The sequence below is a fragment of the Sceloporus occidentalis genome, unplaced genomic scaffold, assembly GCF_023333645.1.
Source record: "Sceloporus occidentalis isolate IW3139 unplaced genomic scaffold, rSceOcc1.0.p SCAF_4, whole genome shotgun sequence".
Lineage (NCBI taxonomy): Eukaryota > Metazoa > Chordata > Lepidosauria > Squamata > Phrynosomatidae > Sceloporus > Sceloporus occidentalis.
Window position 1 is genome coordinate 45,931,787 of NW_028316984.1, and position 17,976 is coordinate 45,949,762.

The 17,976-nt window shown below is 40.9% G+C and overlaps 1 protein-coding gene across 1 annotated transcript in view; it reads left to right on the top strand.

Moving 5' to 3' along the window:
• Positions 1 to 17,976, top strand: part of BAZ2B (bromodomain adjacent to zinc finger domain 2B) — a 291,030-nt gene that overhangs the window by 32,468 nt on the left and 240,586 nt on the right. The gene's annotated exons all lie outside the window — the stretch shown is intronic.

The following is a 17,976-nucleotide window of genomic DNA, read 5'->3' on the forward strand; positions in this document are numbered from 1 at the left end:
GCTTTTCTGCAGTGATTCCAAAGTGACCCTTCATTTTGGTGAAATCGGAAAAAAAGTGAATTCACAGAATTCGCTTTCAAGCTCACTTCGATTTCACTTCAAATTGGTCTGGTGTGGAAGATCACTCTGCTGTCATCCCCCTTGGCCCCCTGGGTCCTGCTCCTTCATCCCTCTCCTCCTCCTTCATGCCATCTCATCCTCTCTGCCACCCTGCCGCCTATCCCATCATCCCCTGGCTGCTCCTTCAGTCCAATCCTGGCTCCAGTGACCCCCTGCGACCTATCCCATCATCCCCTGACTGCTCCTTCAGTCCAATCCTGGCTCCAGTGACCCCCTGCGACCTATCCAATCATCTCCTGACTGCTCCTTCAGTCCAATCCTGGCTCCAGTGACCCCCTGCCACCTATCCCATCATCCCCTGACTGCTCCTTCAGTCTGATCCTGGCTCTAGTGACCCCCGTGACCTATCCCATCATCCCCTGACTGCTCCTTCAGCCCGATAACAGCTAAGGAGGGGGCAGGGAAGGAGGACAGTGTCCAGACCCCCACTGAGTATGCGCAAGGGTCCCAATTCGAATCGTTGAATCTGCATGGTATGCACTGGTGTGGTAATACAAGTTGCACTCACTCTGCTTTGCTTGAATCCGTATCATGTGACTTGCCTTGGATTCGATTCCCCCTCGATTCGGAAGGGCAACGGAAGGGCAACCAGGTGTGATAAAACATTCATGTTACGCCGTGAATTCGCATAGCTGAACCAGGAGTCACCCCGGATCTGAGCTGCAAAAACCTCAGTGTGATTAAGGTTGCCATATCCCACCTGGGGGTGGGTCTTTCCCGGTTTGGGGCGGGTCTGCATGGCCCCGCCCCGGTTTGGCCCCGCCCCTGGGATGCCCCCCAGCGAGGCACTGGAGGCGCCTCCGCGATCGCGGAGTTCTCCAAGGCCTGGCCGGGGCTTGGGAGACGCTGTTTCCCAGGCCCCAGCCAGGCCTTGGACAAGGTTTAAAAATGTAGGACCTTTTTAAAAAAAATTTCCTGGCCAGGAAATTAAAAAAAAAAAGTCCTACATTTTAAAACCTTGTCCTACATTTTTCCCGGTTTGGAGGTCCTCAGGGATGGCAACCCTACATGTGATATACACCTAAGACTCTGGAGACCAGTTCAAATCTCCAGGCAGTGACCTTGGCCAAGTCACATGCTCTCTGCCTCAGAGGAAACCACATACAACCCCCGTCTGAACAAATCTTGGCAAGAAAATCCTGTGAGAGGCTCACTTTAGGGTTGTCATAAGTCAGAAATGACTTGAAGGCACACAACAATATAACAATGCTGATGCTAGTTTGGATTTATGGCATGACAGTAAAGCACACTTTTCAGACCTCTGTGCTTAATTTAAAAAAAAAATTCAAGATGCCATCCTTCATCACATGCCAATGTTCTGAGCTAATTTAATCAGTAGGTGATTATAAGTGAAATGTATAATCTAATATTTTATTGATTTAGGGGTGTAAACTCACCACTATTCTGAGTTTCATAAAAAATGGTATACAGATTTTGTGTACCTTGAAGGAATCAACCAGTTTTCTACCTGATTTTGCTATGAATAGGAACATCACAAGTTTCTTACAGAAACAGAAGCATCACAAGATTCTTATATAAATAGTGTGCGATTAACTAAAAAAGCTGATGTCTAAATGTTTTGAACTATATTCTTTTTCAGGAATGCTTGTGTAAATAAAATAGTTGTCTAAACTTACAACAAATAGCTTTAAACTGTGTTTGTAGGGCTGAATGAATATTAATTTATTATAGGATTCTGACTTTATTAATAAGGTGCTTTGTAAACATTTGTATATTTAAAGAGACAGGACACGAATCAAAACATAATAAGCAACACATGAACATGTTTTCCCCCTGATAGATTATACTTAAAAAAGTTTGAAATGCTTATCTTGAAAAACATTCATTTTTGGAAAAGAATATTCCATCGATGCATCTGTTGCTTTTTAATCGCTAGTAGTAAATTTTGTAGTGTGAGAAAATCAGCATGTATGCAGAATGTTGTTGTTGTCGTTAACTGTCATCAGATTGACTTCAACTTATGGCAACTCTATGAATGAGAGACCTCCAAGTCACTCTATTCTCAACAGCCCTGCTCAGATCTTCCATATTCTGGGCTGTAGCTTCCTTGATTGAGTCTATCTGCAACATGGTCTTCCTATTTTCTTACTGCCTTCTGTCTTACCAAACATTATTGTCTTCTCATGATGCATCTAAAGTACAACAGTCTTTATTTAGTCATCTTGGCCTCTAAGACACAGTGGGGGGGGGGGGGAATACAGTGGGCCCTCAGTATCCACAGGTTCGGCATCCACAGATTTGAGCAACCATGGATTGAAATGAAGAAACATTTAATTTTTTTTAAAACCTGCAATAATTAGGCTGAGAAGCAGTCCCAGGGCAATAGCAGAAGCTGCTGTGGCAAGACCTGGGCAGGCCGATGCCTCTCTCTGCCATGGAAGTCAGTATCACCACAATGCTACAGATAGAACTTAAACCTCTTTCTCACCTTCACACCACTAAGCCTCTGCCAGACTTTAAACTCCTGCCTCACTCTGGGCCAAAGGAGCAGCCAGAGGTCATACCAGCCTCGATCGCTCTGGGACTGCAGTGACCAGATGCTGCGTGATTCCAAAACTGACCCCTGCCACAGCCCCACATGGACCACTAGCAGGAGTGGCTTTTTTCTTTTGGGCTGGCTTGCGGCTGCCTTAGGTGGTTTCAGAGCAATTTCCAGGTGGTTTGGAGGGCATGTGTCACCCTGGAAGGCAAGTGCCTGTTTTGAGCCTCTGTTTCCCACTTTCTCACAAGAAAGCCTCTTCCATAATTTAAACTCCTGCTTTCCTGTTTTCACACAAGGATGCCTCTTCCAGATTTTCAACTCCTGCTTTCCCACTTTCTCACAAGGAAGCTTCTGCCAGAATTTAAACTCCTGCTTTCCTTTTTTCACACAAGGATGCCTCTTCCAGATTTTCAACTCAAGCTTTCCCACTTTCTCACAAGGAAGCCTCTGCCAGAATTTAAACCCTTGCCTCACTCTGTTTCCCACTTTCACACAAGGAAGCATCTGCCAGAATTTAAACCCCTTTCCTGCCGATACAGTTCCTTGCCCGACTCCTTCTGCTTTCCCTCTCTGAGATGGCTTGGTGGCAAAGCGGTTTAAAATCTGGCAGAGGCTTAGTGATGGGAAGGTTGAGAAGGTGGGAAATAAAGTCAGGACAGGATTTAAATTCTGGCAGAGCCTTCCTGATGGGAAGGTGGGAAACAGTGCAGGAAGAATGCCTCCCTGGTACTCGAACCTTGTCACCCAGGTAATTTGAAATGTTAAATAGTGCACTGACTTGAGCATCCATATTTTTTGGTATCCGTAGGGGATTCTGGAACCAAACCCCTGTGGATACTGAGAGCCCACTGTATACATAAATAGGGGAAGAAATACCCAAGTGATAACAGAGAGTGTTGTTTGAAAATGCTCAAATGTTTTTAAGGCTTGTGTATTTTTAAATGAATTTCAGTTTAATATTTTAATATTTTAAATAGTGTAATTGTATAATTGTATTTCAATTTATCTGACTACATCTGATAGTCCTGATGAGGAATCTGTACCAAGGACAAGAGGCCACCGTCAGAACAGAATTCGGGGAAACAGAGTGGTTCCCAATAGGCAACGGGGTCAGGCAACACTGCATCCTATCACCTTACTTATTTAACTTATATACTGAAAACATCATAAGAAAAGCAGAATTAGAATCAGAAAAAGGAGGAGTGAAGATAGGAGAGAGCAACTTTAACAACCTAAGATGTGCAGACAGAACCATAATATTAGCAGAAGACATTCAGGAATTGGAACAGTTAATAAGGAAGGTCAAAGATGAAAGTGCAAAGGCAGGTCTGATGTTAAACATAAAGAAAACAAAAATAATGACCACAGAAGAAATACACAATCTAGACAACGAGGAATTGAAATAGTTAAAGAATTCTCATATCTAGGATCAAACAGTGACTAGAATGGAGACCGCAGTCAAGAAATAAGAAGACCAGAAATGGGAAGGGCAGGTATGAAAGAACAAGATATTAAAGAGCAAAGATATATAGTTGAGCACTAGAGTCGGAATCGTCCAGTCCATTGTATTCCCAATTACCATGTACAGATGCAAGAGCTGGACAGTGAAGGAAGCAGGCAGAAAGAAGATCAACTCATTTGAAATGTGGTGCTGGAGAAGAGTACTTAGTATACTGTGGACAGCCAAGAAGACAACCAAAAGGGTTCTTGAACAGATCACACCAGAGCTCTCCTTGGAAGCTAGGATGATCAAGCTGAGACTATCGTACTTTGAACACATAATGAGAAGGCATGGATCACTAGAAAAAACAATAATGCTAGGAAAGGTAGAGGGTTAAAGAAAGAGAGGAAGACCACAAGCCAGATGGATAGACTCAATCAGGGGAGTTATGAACAAAGGCTTGCAGGATCTGGGCAAGACAGTGAAGGCTAGAGATTCCTGGAGATGTCTCATCCATAGGGTCGCTGTAATTCGGAGTCGACTCAAGGGCAGCTAACAACAACAAGAAATTTAAATTTACTATATTTATACTTTAATTGAAGATTTAATATAGTTTTAATCTGTATTGTTTTTAAACATGTTGCAGCAGCCTTGAGCCTAATTATTGCTAGAATGGTGAGATATAAATGGAAATAATAAATGAATAAAATAAATATGTACGCTCTACAAACTTTTAACAACTCATTGTTTACATGAATGTGTAGCAAAACCCTGTGATACTTGGAAGAAATTACCACTTTCTGAGAAGGCAACTGAGGTTTCAGTGAGAAGGTGGCCACCTTAACAGAACAACCAGAGAGTATACCAACCATTCATCATATATAATCCTGTATGCCCTAATTGTCACATTTATTAGTGCTTTGATCCATTTAAAACCTTCCATTATACTTGAGGTTGTGTGACACTGAGAGAAGCTTCAAAAACTTGACAAGCCACTTTAAAAACAAGTAGATTTTGTCATGCTAGAATTCATTACCTAGAGAATCTCCTAGCGTCTCACACTGCAGTTCTGTTTATTAATTTCAGAGACCACACAGTCTGTTTTTCTTTACAGAAACCACTAGCGATGAAAGGCAGTAGTGGAAAAGAAAATGGCTGATGTTTTCCTTCATTATATTCCAGTTTCCTTGACTTTCTCTGTTGGAGCTAGTGTGAAAACATTAATGGTTGTTTTGGTTTTGAAACAGAGTCTAATACTTAGTTTTGTATCAGGCATGCTGGCTAATAAATCCCCTTTTACATTCATCCTTAGTATTGTTTCTTTGTGAAACAAGTTGTCAGCTTTATCTAAGAACCATGTTGAAATGCATCATACACTGTAATTTGTGACCAAGGAAGAATTTTGATATTCAGATTTTTTTAGCAATATGTTGATTAGCAATTGAATAGTTTATAGTCTGTGCTGGTTGTTTATATTTTTATCAGATTATTTCAGAATGAAGATAGTGTTCTACCGATAGAATTATAGAAAATTTCAGGATAACTTTAGGATAACCTGTAATGGCTGTTTTAAAAGAAAGGATACAGTTTATAAGCATTGATATAAATACAACAAATGTTATCCCTTTCCAGTTAAATGAATCTCATTTTAAAGTATAATGCACACTCTGATCCTCTATATGTTTAGGATTTGTTTTCTGTGTTTTTTGTAGAATGTTCTTGTGCTTAGCTTTATGATTACAAGTTTATTCTATTTGATAATGTGTGTTCTACCAGATATACACCACTGTAATACAGGAATTGTCACTTAATGTTGGGTTCCACCCAGAAGAAGAGGTTGATTTGATTGGACTTTGTGATAGTCTGCATTCTGTATAGACAGACTCCACACTTGCAGGGCCTGCCTTATTGTTGTTTTTACCCAAACTCCAAGATCCACCCATTGCACCCTGGTGGAAAGAACATACAATTAGCCCTTCTTATACATGGATTTTTTATACATGGATTCAAATATCCAATGTTCCAAAAAAGTATACATTTCAAATATCAAACCTTGATTTTCCATTTTTTATAAAGGACACCATTTTGCTATGTCATTATATTTAATGGAATTTGAGCATCCATGGATTTTGTTATACATGAGGGATCTTGGAACCAAAGCCCAGCATATAACAAGGGTCCACTGTACATTTAGGCCTAAATCAAGTTATTACTTCCAGTGATAGTAGACCCAGCACATCAATGAAAATTTGCTAAAACAACACATATATATTTTTCATTGTTACAACAGGTCTTTTTGCAGCTAATAACTCAATTTAGGCTTCACAGCTCAAAGAGAGTTCAGGAATTTCTTCTGAGTACCAGAACTGCATAGCGATTATGACTTTCTGCCCCAAAATTCATTAATGGATAGCACCAATTCAATTAATAGGTGGCATAATATTACTGCCACTGTTAAGAAATTCAGAAATACCCCTCAATCTAGTTCTAATCATCTAGTGATCTCTTGGTGCATCCAGTTCCAAAGTCTTCCCATGATTAGGGATTGCATTCAGGTCCTTCTATGAAATAAGGCCACATATAGTTCATTCTGATTGTTAAAGTTGTAGAAGCCAGTTATATGGTTATGTTTTAGCAAATGCTGGTCATCAACCAGGAATGATAGGATCCATTGGCATGGAGTGTTCCAGGGATTTTAGCACTGGCTATCTGCTTCTTTATTTAGAAGGGTAGCATTCAATTTGTCAGACTCAATTCTTCCTCTCTCTCTTAGCCCAGTATCATCTCTAGGGGGGAGGAGGGAGACACACCAGTTGACACCTTATAGTAGATGGTGCGAGTGGGGTGAGGCTCAGTGGGAGGAGAAAGAAGGGGCCCCAGTTTTTTTAAGAAATTAAAATTTAAAATAAAAAAATAAAAAAATTAATTCTTTTAAAATTTTCTTTCAACGCATCAAATCTTACAAACTGTTCACTTTAACAACATGATATTATGTACATGTAAATATATTTAGGCTTTGCATATGATGCTCTGATTTAAAGATACAATTTTAATTTAGCCAGTTGTTTCATGTCGTAACTGTTACCATTTCATTCAGTGATTTAAGCGAATTGTGATTTATGAATAACATTATTTCTCTGAGGATTCCATATGGTGTATGGATCTAATTACTAAGGGTATGGTACAGACCGCCAACAAATGGTGTACCAGCATTAGGGTTAGGGAGTCTGCACAATGTACACGCTCCGTAACCCCAATAATGGCGGCGCCCTGTGTACATGAGCGCCACCATTATGACATCACACATGTGCCACGTCCAAATGACACAGCGCATGTGTGACGCCTTTGTGCCACCCAGGACACTTATGGCAGCCTGGCTGTGGCATGAGAAGGAGGTCCAAAATGGAGCTCCTTCTGGGCGCACTGCGCCTCATTCCCGAGCAGCCCCTTTCTCCCATGGCTCTGGCTTCTGGGGTGTCCAGGGGCATGAAGCCCCAAGGACACTCCTTTTCCAGGCCTTTTGCCGTTTCTCCGTGGCCTGGAAAAGCGCCGGATTGGGGCCTCTGGGCTGCTGGTATAGCTGTCCTGGCCCCAATCCTCCACAGGAAAGGGCAGCTACAGACCGTCCCTTTTCCGTGGTCTATACTGGGCCACAGATTCTATATGGTGTGGTAGGGGAGGAGGTCATTGGGAAGTGGCACCATGAGTTATGGCTGTTGAAACAGAAACAGAATCTATAAATTGAGTCATTATAGGGTTAATGGCCATTATAGGGTTAATGGCAAGCTACTGCGATGGAGATGATATTCAGGTGTGTGTATTGCCCTAATCAGCTGTTGAGCCTTCATAAGGCTAGCTATTGTTTGTGATTCCTTCTCTTCCTGTCTCACACGTCTTTTCTCTTTGGGCCCATACAGACAGGCCAAAATAAAGTTGCTTTGGCACGACTTCCAGACTCTTAGGACACATGCATTATTTAAATAGCATACCTCAAAGTGACCTGAAGCAGCTTTATTTTGGCTTGTCTGTGTGGGGCCTTTGTCTCTTTTCTGTTGCATTATATTTTGTGTTACTTGCTTCAATGTGGTTGCTATCATTTGATGTATTTGCTATTTTGTGGTATTGTTTGCCATTGTTACTATGGTTCATTTGTATCTTTTACATATATTGGTTTTGAATACTTTTGTTATATACATTGTTTTGTTACCTTTTAAGCAGATATAGATCAAGATTATTTATGGGGCTTGACAGACTGCCCCAAAAGCGTGGGCTGGAGCCATCCGTTTTAGCTCCTGAGGGAGCCTGCAGCAGCCAAACCATGCGGGCTCCCTCCACACCAAAAAGAACCTGAAAAAATGGGTTCTTTTTGGCACGTGCTGCCATCATTGTGCCATTAGCGCACTATAGTGCATCAACGGTGCAAGTACGGTGCCCCGACATATGGATGCGGCACCACACTTACATCATCATGGTGGTCCCCGTGTGGACGGGAGGCCACCATGATGGCGGTGTCCATAAGGACTAGGGTTTGGGAGCGTGCAGTTGGTGCGTGCTCCCAAACCCTAGAATTGGCGCCGCCATACCGCTTCCTGCCCATCTCTGTCAGGCCTTTAATATCTTTTGCTTTTGGCCTTTTCAATTCCATTGTTTCAACAGTGGCACCAAGTGACACCAACCTTAGTGACGCCACTGCCTTACCCTCAATATGTTCTTAGAGCCTCCTGTAACATATTGGGGCAGCAAAGTTCTAAGGTATCTCCTTGAAGCACTGTGGTGTCTATTTTGCTTCTGATAGCAGGAAGGGAAGAAGGTATGTACACAGTTGCGGTGATACCTGTGGTGGTGGCACCACCATTTTCACATCAACAGAGATACCAAGGCAACTGCAAAACAGGAGAGCAAGCCCACCTGTTGCTAGAGTTATAAAAAACTCCTACTTCAGGTATGGGCTGTGCTGGCTCAGCCTTCATCCCTGATCTTGAATGGCTGCCTGTGCTCTCTAGCTCTGGTTATTCTATGGCTTACTGGTACTGTCTCTCTCAGACCCAACATCATGACAAATGGCTTGAAAACAGTGGTTACATAGAACACTCTCACAACTACACAATGTGAGTACTTGGCATTGAACAATCAACATGAATATTTATGTATTTTTTATAAACGTCATGCGTCCATTTACAACTGTGTGGTTAAGCAGTCAGTGGCAATTAATGCTGGCGTTGTGCATGAACATGGCTAGATGCTTCATGTTCAGGTTGATAAACTCATACTAACCCTGCAGATCTGGAGGCACTATTTCAGGTGGGGGGATTTCTGGGGGCCCCAGGGCAGGAACATAGCCAAGGGGGGGGGTCCTTGGGGTCTGGACCCCCCCTTCCATTAGATAAAATGAATGGTGAGTGCTGCTGCACTGCTGCACCCAAGCCCCATTATAATGGTGGCACTTAGTCTGGACCCCCCCTTCTCAAAATCCTGGCTACGTCCCTGCCCAGGGGGTATTTCCCTTTCCCCCAAATACTAGAGGGACACATATCCCAAAGCCCCTGCTCAATAACACTGAGGTTCCCCTGCAATTGCAAAATCTGCCCTCCCAAGCCAGTAATTCTTGGCTAAAAATCCTTTTAAAGTCTAATGAGTCAAACTGTGTCCCCAGAGGCTGCTGAGGTATACAGTATATGATTTTGGCCAAATTTCAGGGGAGTTGTTGAAGGGCTGCAAGGCCTTCTTGGTAGTCACCTCCAGTTGTAAAATTGTGTTCCAGGGGATGTTCACAAGTATTTTTTGAAGAGTCAACAATTTATCTTGTTCTGTAATTAAGTTAGGATTCTATTGAGGCTGTTGTCTACCTAGTATGGCCTGAATATAATGCTTAATCATTATAATTGCTTTTCTTATTGGCTTTATTGGTTTATTTATTTTTCAAAGATCTGTTGTAATTAGTCTTTGGCTTTGCCCTTATATGCAGTTTATAAATGCTTTAATAAATGAACAAATAAGCAAGCTAAAATGAGAAGGGTTTAAGCAACTTGTGTCATAGAAACTAGGGAGGGGTTTCAGCTTTGCATGTGGAAGGCCCCAGTATCTCCGCCCCAAAAGTTCTGCAGGAGAAAGGATGGGGAAGATCTATGTTTGAAGACATTGAAGAGCTGCTGCCAGTCATTGTACAGAGTAGATTGTAGATAAGCCAGAGATCTGCCTTAACTAGTGCCACCATAATATTAATAAACGCAATGTGAACTACTTCATGTAGCATTCCTAGTGCAAACTCTAAACACACTTTCACAATAATGCAAATTCCAGAATAGCAAAATAACTTTACATTTATGTATGTCTATGTGTAGGCACTTTCAGTTTGCCTGTCAACTTATGGCAACCCCATTAATTTTTCACGAGTCTGTCTTAGGCAGGGAATACTCAGAGGTGGTTTTGCCAGTTCCTTCCCCTGAAACAGCCTAAAGCTGTGGTTCTCATATGGTGGGATGGGACCGCTAGGGGGCACACAAGAGAGTTGTGCAAGGAAGGATACAAGACTTGGGGGCCCTGATCCCTCTTTCACTCCTCTTTCCAAATTTTTTAATGTGTAAAATTTACACATGTTTTAAGTCAAAGATTGAATTTACTTAAATACATCTGCTCTAATTTGAATGTTGTCATTTCCTTATAAAATGTTAAAAATATGAATATACATGTGCAAATGAAACTATGCACACTAAATAAACAAAATATTTTTATTCATACACTTTGTCATGTTGGGGGGATGATATCTAGGGTCCCAAGGGTAACAAGTATGAGTAGTACTGGCCTAAAGTACCTGCTATTCCTTGGCGATACTTGGATGCTAATCTTAATGTCTTCTATTTGTCCACTTCTCCTCCCAAGTTTGCTGCTTACAGATGCTGTTTCTTCCATGCCAGACAATATGCTTTTATAACTCTGGCCTTCAGCACACCAACAATCTATCTGTTTGAAGATCCAAATTGTCTATTATTCTTGAAGATAAGAGTTTTCTCACCTTACCCCACTTCCCCTGCCTCCCTGAAATATGTCAAGGTGAGATGTGGCATGTGGTCACAGCTGTGGTTTTAGTGGAATTCACTTGAGGCAGATACTGATTCACTCTGGGTTTCTAAAGAACTGCAACAGCTGCCCCCCCCCCCTTCCTAGTGGTTTGTAAAAACAAATGTGCTTGTTGTCTTACTGATGTATTAGCTAGCTTATGGACAATGGGCATATCTGTTTTCTACCACAATGTGAGTAGATAGATGACAGGATATATAATCTCATGCAAACTAATTTTTTGTTAACCTTTTCTATTGCTTGTTCATGAGTCAGCTCCTTTGCAAGCACTCTTTTCAGAAAGCTGCATGAGTCAATTCTTTATTTTGGGAGGCATTTGGGCAAGATGCCTTCTGGGGATTGAGCTCCCTAACTGGGTTCCACACCCATACATTTTCCCATTCTCTTGGTATTCAAACACACAACCAGATAATTCATAGCTATTAAGGTCTGTTCCTAGGCACTTTACTCAATGTATCTGAGGATGTAGACTTAAGTCTATGAAAGCTTATACTACCTAGACTACAAAGTAGAAAAGAAATTTGGAAAAGTGATATTATATATGCTGTCCTCGGCTAGAATTACCTATGCCAGATATTGGAAGAAAGAAGAAATATCATCTATAGAAGAATGATTAATAAAACTCAGAGAAATAATGATTATGTATATTCTTACTGCACTACTTCAGGATAAACCAACAGAGATGAGAGAGAAAGAGTGGTGGTTAATAAGAAAATATTGGGTTAAAATATGGATAAGCTTGGAAAGAACAGAATTATAAAGTATAGAAGTGTAATATAATTAGATTTCTTGGTTATTGGGATAGATGGAATAAGAGAAGAAAGGGTGAAAGAAAAAAATTAAATAATAGCTAAATAGAAAATGAAAGTAAAAGGAAATACAGTGGGCCCTTGTTATACACTGGGGATGGTTCCAAGATACCCCATGGATAACAAAATCTGTGGATGCTCAAGTCCCATTAAATATGACATAGCAAAATGGTGTCCTTTATAAACATTGGAAAAATCAAGGTTTGATATTTGAAATTTATACTTTTTTGGAACATTTTCAAACTGTGGATGCTTGAAGCCATGTATAAAAAATCTATGTATAAAAAGGGCTGACTGTATTTAGAAATCTCAATAACAGTGTGGGAAAAAGAGAGTCTGGAAAATTACATAGTTAAAGGGCAATACAACCTATAAGGTTATGTTATTTGTTATTTGTTAAATTAGTTATAACTAGTGATGTAAATGTTATGTTATTTATTTTAAGTGTTATGTATTCATATGTCTGTGTCAGTTGGATGGGATGATTGTTGGTTTTTTATAAATTTTGAAATGCAATAAAATATTTTTTTATATTTATATTGGATTTGTTTAAAAAAAACAATGAACCTGAAGTCTTTAAAATCATTACAACATATTCAAAAGGCACCATTGGAAAGCTATATAAATTATTGTTACAAGAAAGTTTAGAAACAGAGGTGGTCAAAGATGTTATGATCAAATGGGCTAAAAATGTAGGACATAATTTGGAGTTAGCAAAATGGGAGAGAACATGGCGTAATGTCCCCAAATATTCAGCTTCACAAAGGATGCGAGAAAACTACTATAAGGTATATTTGCGCTGGTATATAACGCCTGATAAAATTTCGAAAATATATAAGAACAACTCACCCCTTTGTTGGAAATGTAAAAAAGAACAGGGCACCTTCTTCCACTGCTGGTGGTCTTGCGAAAAAATAGGGAAGTTTTGGGATATGGTAAATAAAACATTATCAGAAATGTTGGATATTACTTTGCAAAAACTTCCAGAACTATATCTGCTGAATATGATGAAGGATGAGGTAGAGAAGGAACATGGCAAAGTTCTTTTTTACGCAATCACTTTGGCAAGAATATCTCTGGCAAGACTGTGGAAGACAGAGAAAATTCCCGAAATAAATGAATGGTTAGTAAGTTTGTATGAGGCAGTGGAGATGGATAGGCTAACTCTAATTTTAAGAGGAGAGACATCAAATAAAATAGATCAAACATGGGGAAGAGTATTGGAATATCTTGAGAAGATCGGGAATACATAATAAATCTATTAATACAGATATCCACAATTATATGATATGCTAAGCATAACTTGGTATCGTGAAAGAAATAATGGATTTAAATAAGTCTCAATAAGCAGAATCTAGTTTGCACTACCTCCACAAAACAGATGAATATGATTTAAGTTTGAAATGCATAAGTGAAGGCTTGAAGAGAAGACAAATGAAAGTCTAGATCTTTTACAAAATAAAACAACCAGCAAAAAGGAGGAGGAGGAAGCTGTTTGAATGGATAGAAGAAAGAAGGTTTTAGTATGTTGTAGAAGGTTAGAGCAAGTGAGAAAGTTGGTGGAATGAAAGTTAGTAGGAGGTGATAGGGAAGAGAAGGATAGGTGAAGGGTGGTGAAGGAAGAATGGGTTGGGAACAGTAGAAAGAGGAAGGGAGAAGGAAGATAATGGAAAGGAAACATATTGAAAGGAAGATTAGAATGGAAGATGGAAGGTAGGGTAAAGAGTAGTGTATGAATGATTTTGAAGGTAATGGTGGTTAATGTATTGATTGCAATTGTTATTGTTGTATCGCGGAAAAAGGGTATGTTTATTTGTTTATATGTGACATGTTTATGCTGGTTTGAATGTGAAATTTAATAAAAAATTAAAAAAATATTTTTTTATAAAAGAAAGCTTATGCTACCAACTTCTTTCTCTGAGTCTTAAAGTTGTTAATCTCAAATTTACCCTTGAAGGAATATATATTGCAGACTAATACAGCTATGTCTTCAGTTTCCTTCTTGTCAGACAGCAGACCCTGTACTGAGATAGCTTCTCAGCAAGTGCCTGGCTATGTCAAACCTTAGCTCTTGTCTTGTCCATATACTTTTTCCCTTAATTTTCAGAGAAAATGTTATCTTGTGAAATGATACAAGTGCCAGTTGTTCTGACATGATTAATCTCTTATCAGAATGTTGTTTTTTTCTACTTAGTGTATATGGGTCTTTAAGCTGTTTGCTGACTTGAATTTCATAGGGTTTTCTTAGGCAAGGAGTACTCAGAGGTGGTTTGTCATTGCCTTCCTCTGAAATATATCTTACAGCACCTAGTACTGTATTCATTGGAAGTCTCCCTTCCAAATATTAACATAGTAATATTCTGAAATCTTTGGTTCATCACCAAAGTGGGTTCAGTGACTGACTAGTGGATATTCTTTTATATTCTGTTCTGGTTCATGTCCTCACCTTTGACAGTATAGCAGTACATCTTCCTTAATTAAGGGGTAGCAGCAGCTTGGGTGTGTGACTCCTGGGCTGTGGTAAAAGAAATTGCTAAGCCAGATCCTAGCTACTGATGTAATTCAGCTTCCCAAGTTTCAGACAGGAAGGATGCACACACCTATTTGTTATTTCAGTGATCAGGAATAGCTGCAAAGGATCCCTATAGCAAAGCTTAACAGTACTGTAAAGATCAGTTTACAGTTAGCTTTATGGTCATCTGTCACCTCTCTAATCTTCAGATATAGTTTACTTTCTCACATACACTCATTTGTTCATTAGTTTATTCCAACTGTTTCAGTAAATCATTTGGTGTAGCTTCACACGATAGGCAAATAAGTGCTTTCATAGCATTGAACTATGGAATATTTCTCCTACAATAGTGGTGTGCTATCTGCTTCCATCACTTAGGGGGGATCTCTTGTTCTCTATATACAGGTATATACAGGCAGTTCCTGCTACAGAGAGGAGTAGAGAGGTAGCTGGGCAGCCATTGAGGAAGCCCACAATCCTGTTCCAGTAATTTCCTAAGACTTTTCAGTATGGACACTGACGGAACCATGGCAGTCACCTGCAACACTTGTGGGATGTTTCTCTTCTTGCCTACAGAAGTGGGGAACTTCACATGCCCCAAGTGCAAGTTGGTAGCCCTCTTGGAGGAGAAAGTGCAGCAGTTGGAGTCCAGAGTAGCTACACTTCAGCATATTAGGGAGCAGGAGGATTTCCTGGACACAACAGAACTAACAATCCTGGACGAATACAACGCAGAGGAAGATGCTGGAGCCGAGGAGGTCACTTCACATACACAGGAGGCAGACAGCTGGAGGAATGTCACACAGAGAAGTAGGCCAAGAAGGGATTGTTCGGGGAGCTTGCAGCTAGAGAATCGATTCAAAGCTCTTTCCCTTATCAAGGAGGATGAAGAAGAGCAGCATGGACAGACTTCAGGGACAGAGCAGGCAAGCCTGAGAGTACCTCCCAAGGGAACAGCCGCTGCTAATCCTCGTAGGAGGCGTGTGGTCGTAGTGGGGGACTCCTTGCTGAGGGGTACAGAAGCAGTGATTTGTAGGCCTGACAAGATGTCTCGAGAGGTGTGTTGTCTTCCAGGGGCAAAGATCCGTGATGTGACAGAGAGGCTGACAAGACTGGTCAAGCCTACTGACCAATACCTCTTCCTTTTGGTCCACGTGGGAAACAATGATACTGCAAGATACAGCCTGCAGAACATTAAACGGGATTACGAGGCACTTGGTAGGAAGCTGAAAGGAATGGATGTACAGGTTGTCATCTTGTCTCTTCTGCCAGTTGAAGGGCACGGTCCAGGAAGGGAGAGGAAAATAGCGGATGTGAACAACTGGCTCTGCAGATGGTGCCGCCGAGAACAATTTGGATTCTTTGATCATGGGCTGCGGTTCCATGAGGAGCGACTTCTTGCAACGGATGGGTTGCATCTCACGCCAGTTGGAAGAAATGTTTTTGCCAACAGTCTCAAGAACTTGATCAGGAGGGCTTTAAACTGAGTTCCGAGGGGAAGGGAGACAATATTAAGGAAGGCGAAAGGGATGGCGAAAATAGTCAAACTGACATAGAGGAAACAAGGCAAACAGTGCAAGGACCCAACAGTGGGAGGCAAATAAACTTGCACAAGCAGCAAGTAAATGGGACCCGTGGTCTGTGATGTCTCTACACTAATGCACAGAGCATGGGAAATAAGCGAGATGAACTCGAATTCCTAGTACAACAAAGCAAATATCATATAATAGGCATCACTGAAACCTGGTGGGATGAGTCTCATGATTGGAATGTGGAAATAGAGGGGTATAACCTTTTTAAGAGAAATAGGCCAAACAGGAAAGGAGTAGGAATAGCACTATATGTCAGAGATATTTACACCAGTGAAGAGATCCTGGACATCAGTCATGGAAGCCAGGTGGAGAGCATCTGGATAAAAATTAAAGGGGAGGGAAACAACAAGGATGTTATGGTGGGAGTCTACTACAGACCCCCAAGTCAGACTGAGGAATTGGATGATATCTTTCTAGAACAGATGCCCACACAGTCAGAAAAGAGAAATGTAGTAGTGATGGGCGACTTCAACTATCCTGATATTTGCTGGAAGTCAAACTCAGCAAAATCCTCAAGGTCTAGCAAATTCCTCACTTGCCTGGAAAACTATTTCATGGCCCAAAAGGTGGAAGAGGCAACAAGGGGGTCACCTATTTGGGATCTGATCCTAACCAACAAGGATGACTTGGTTAATGGGGTGCAAGTGGTGGGATCCTTAGGTGGAAGTGACCATGTTCTCCTGGAGTTTGTTATACAATGGAAAGGAGAAGCCAGGCATAGTCAAACACGCATTCTAGACTTTAGGAGAGCGGATTTCAGTAAACTTAGAGAAGTATTGAGGGTGATCCCATGGTTAGAAATACTAAAAGGGAAGGGAGTTCAGGACGGATGGGAGTTTCTCAAAAGAGAGATACTGAAGGCACAATTTCAAACAGTTCCAGTGAGAAAGAAAAATCGGAGGTGTCTCAAGAAACCAGGATGGATGAGTAAGGAACTTTCAACCGAGCTAAGTTAGAAATGGAACATGTATAAGAAATGGAAAAAGGGGGAAATCACAAAAAAGGAATTCAAAGAAATAGCAGGCACGTGTAGGGGTAAAGTCAGAAAAGCTAAAGTGCAGAATGAACTCAGGCTTGCTAGAGAGGTTAAAAAGAATAAAAAGGGATTTTTTTTTTTATATGTCCGCAGCAAAAGGAAGAAGAAGGAAACGGTAGGGTTACTGCAGGGAAAAGATGGCAAAATGCTAACAGGGGACAGAGAAAAGGCAAAATTACTCAACACCTTCTTTGCCTCAGTCTTCTCAGAAAAGGCAAAGAGTGCTCAACCTGAGGATAATGGAGCAGAGGACAGAATAGGGGAATTTCAGCACAGAATAAGTAAAGAGATAGTAGAGGAATACCTTGTTAATCTAAATGAATTTAAGTCTCCAGGACCAGATGAACTACATCCAAGGGTATTAAAAGAACTGGCAAATGTAATATCAGAGCCATTGGCAATAATCTTTGAAAACTCCTGTAAAACAGGAGAAATCCCAGCAGACTGGAGGAGGGCAAATGTTGTCACCATCTTCAAAAAGGGGAAAAAAGAGGATTCCAACAATTATCATCCAGTTAGTCTGACATCAATACCAGGAAAGATTTTGGAGCAGATCATTAAACAGAGAGTCTGTGAACATCTAGAAGGAAATGCCATAATCACAAAAAGTCAACATGGGTTTCAGAGAAACAAGTCATGCCAGACAAATCTGATCTCTTTCTTTGATAAAATTACCAGCTTGGTAGATGAAGGGAATGCTGTGGATATAGTATATCTGGATTTCAGTAAGGCCTTTGACAAGGTTTCCCATGACATTCTTGCAAACAAGCTTGTAAAATGCGGGCTAGACTAAGTAACTGTTAAATGGATCTGTAACTGGTTGACCGGCCGAACCCAAAGGGTGCTCAACAATGGCTCCTTTTCATCCTGGAGAGAAGTGACCAGT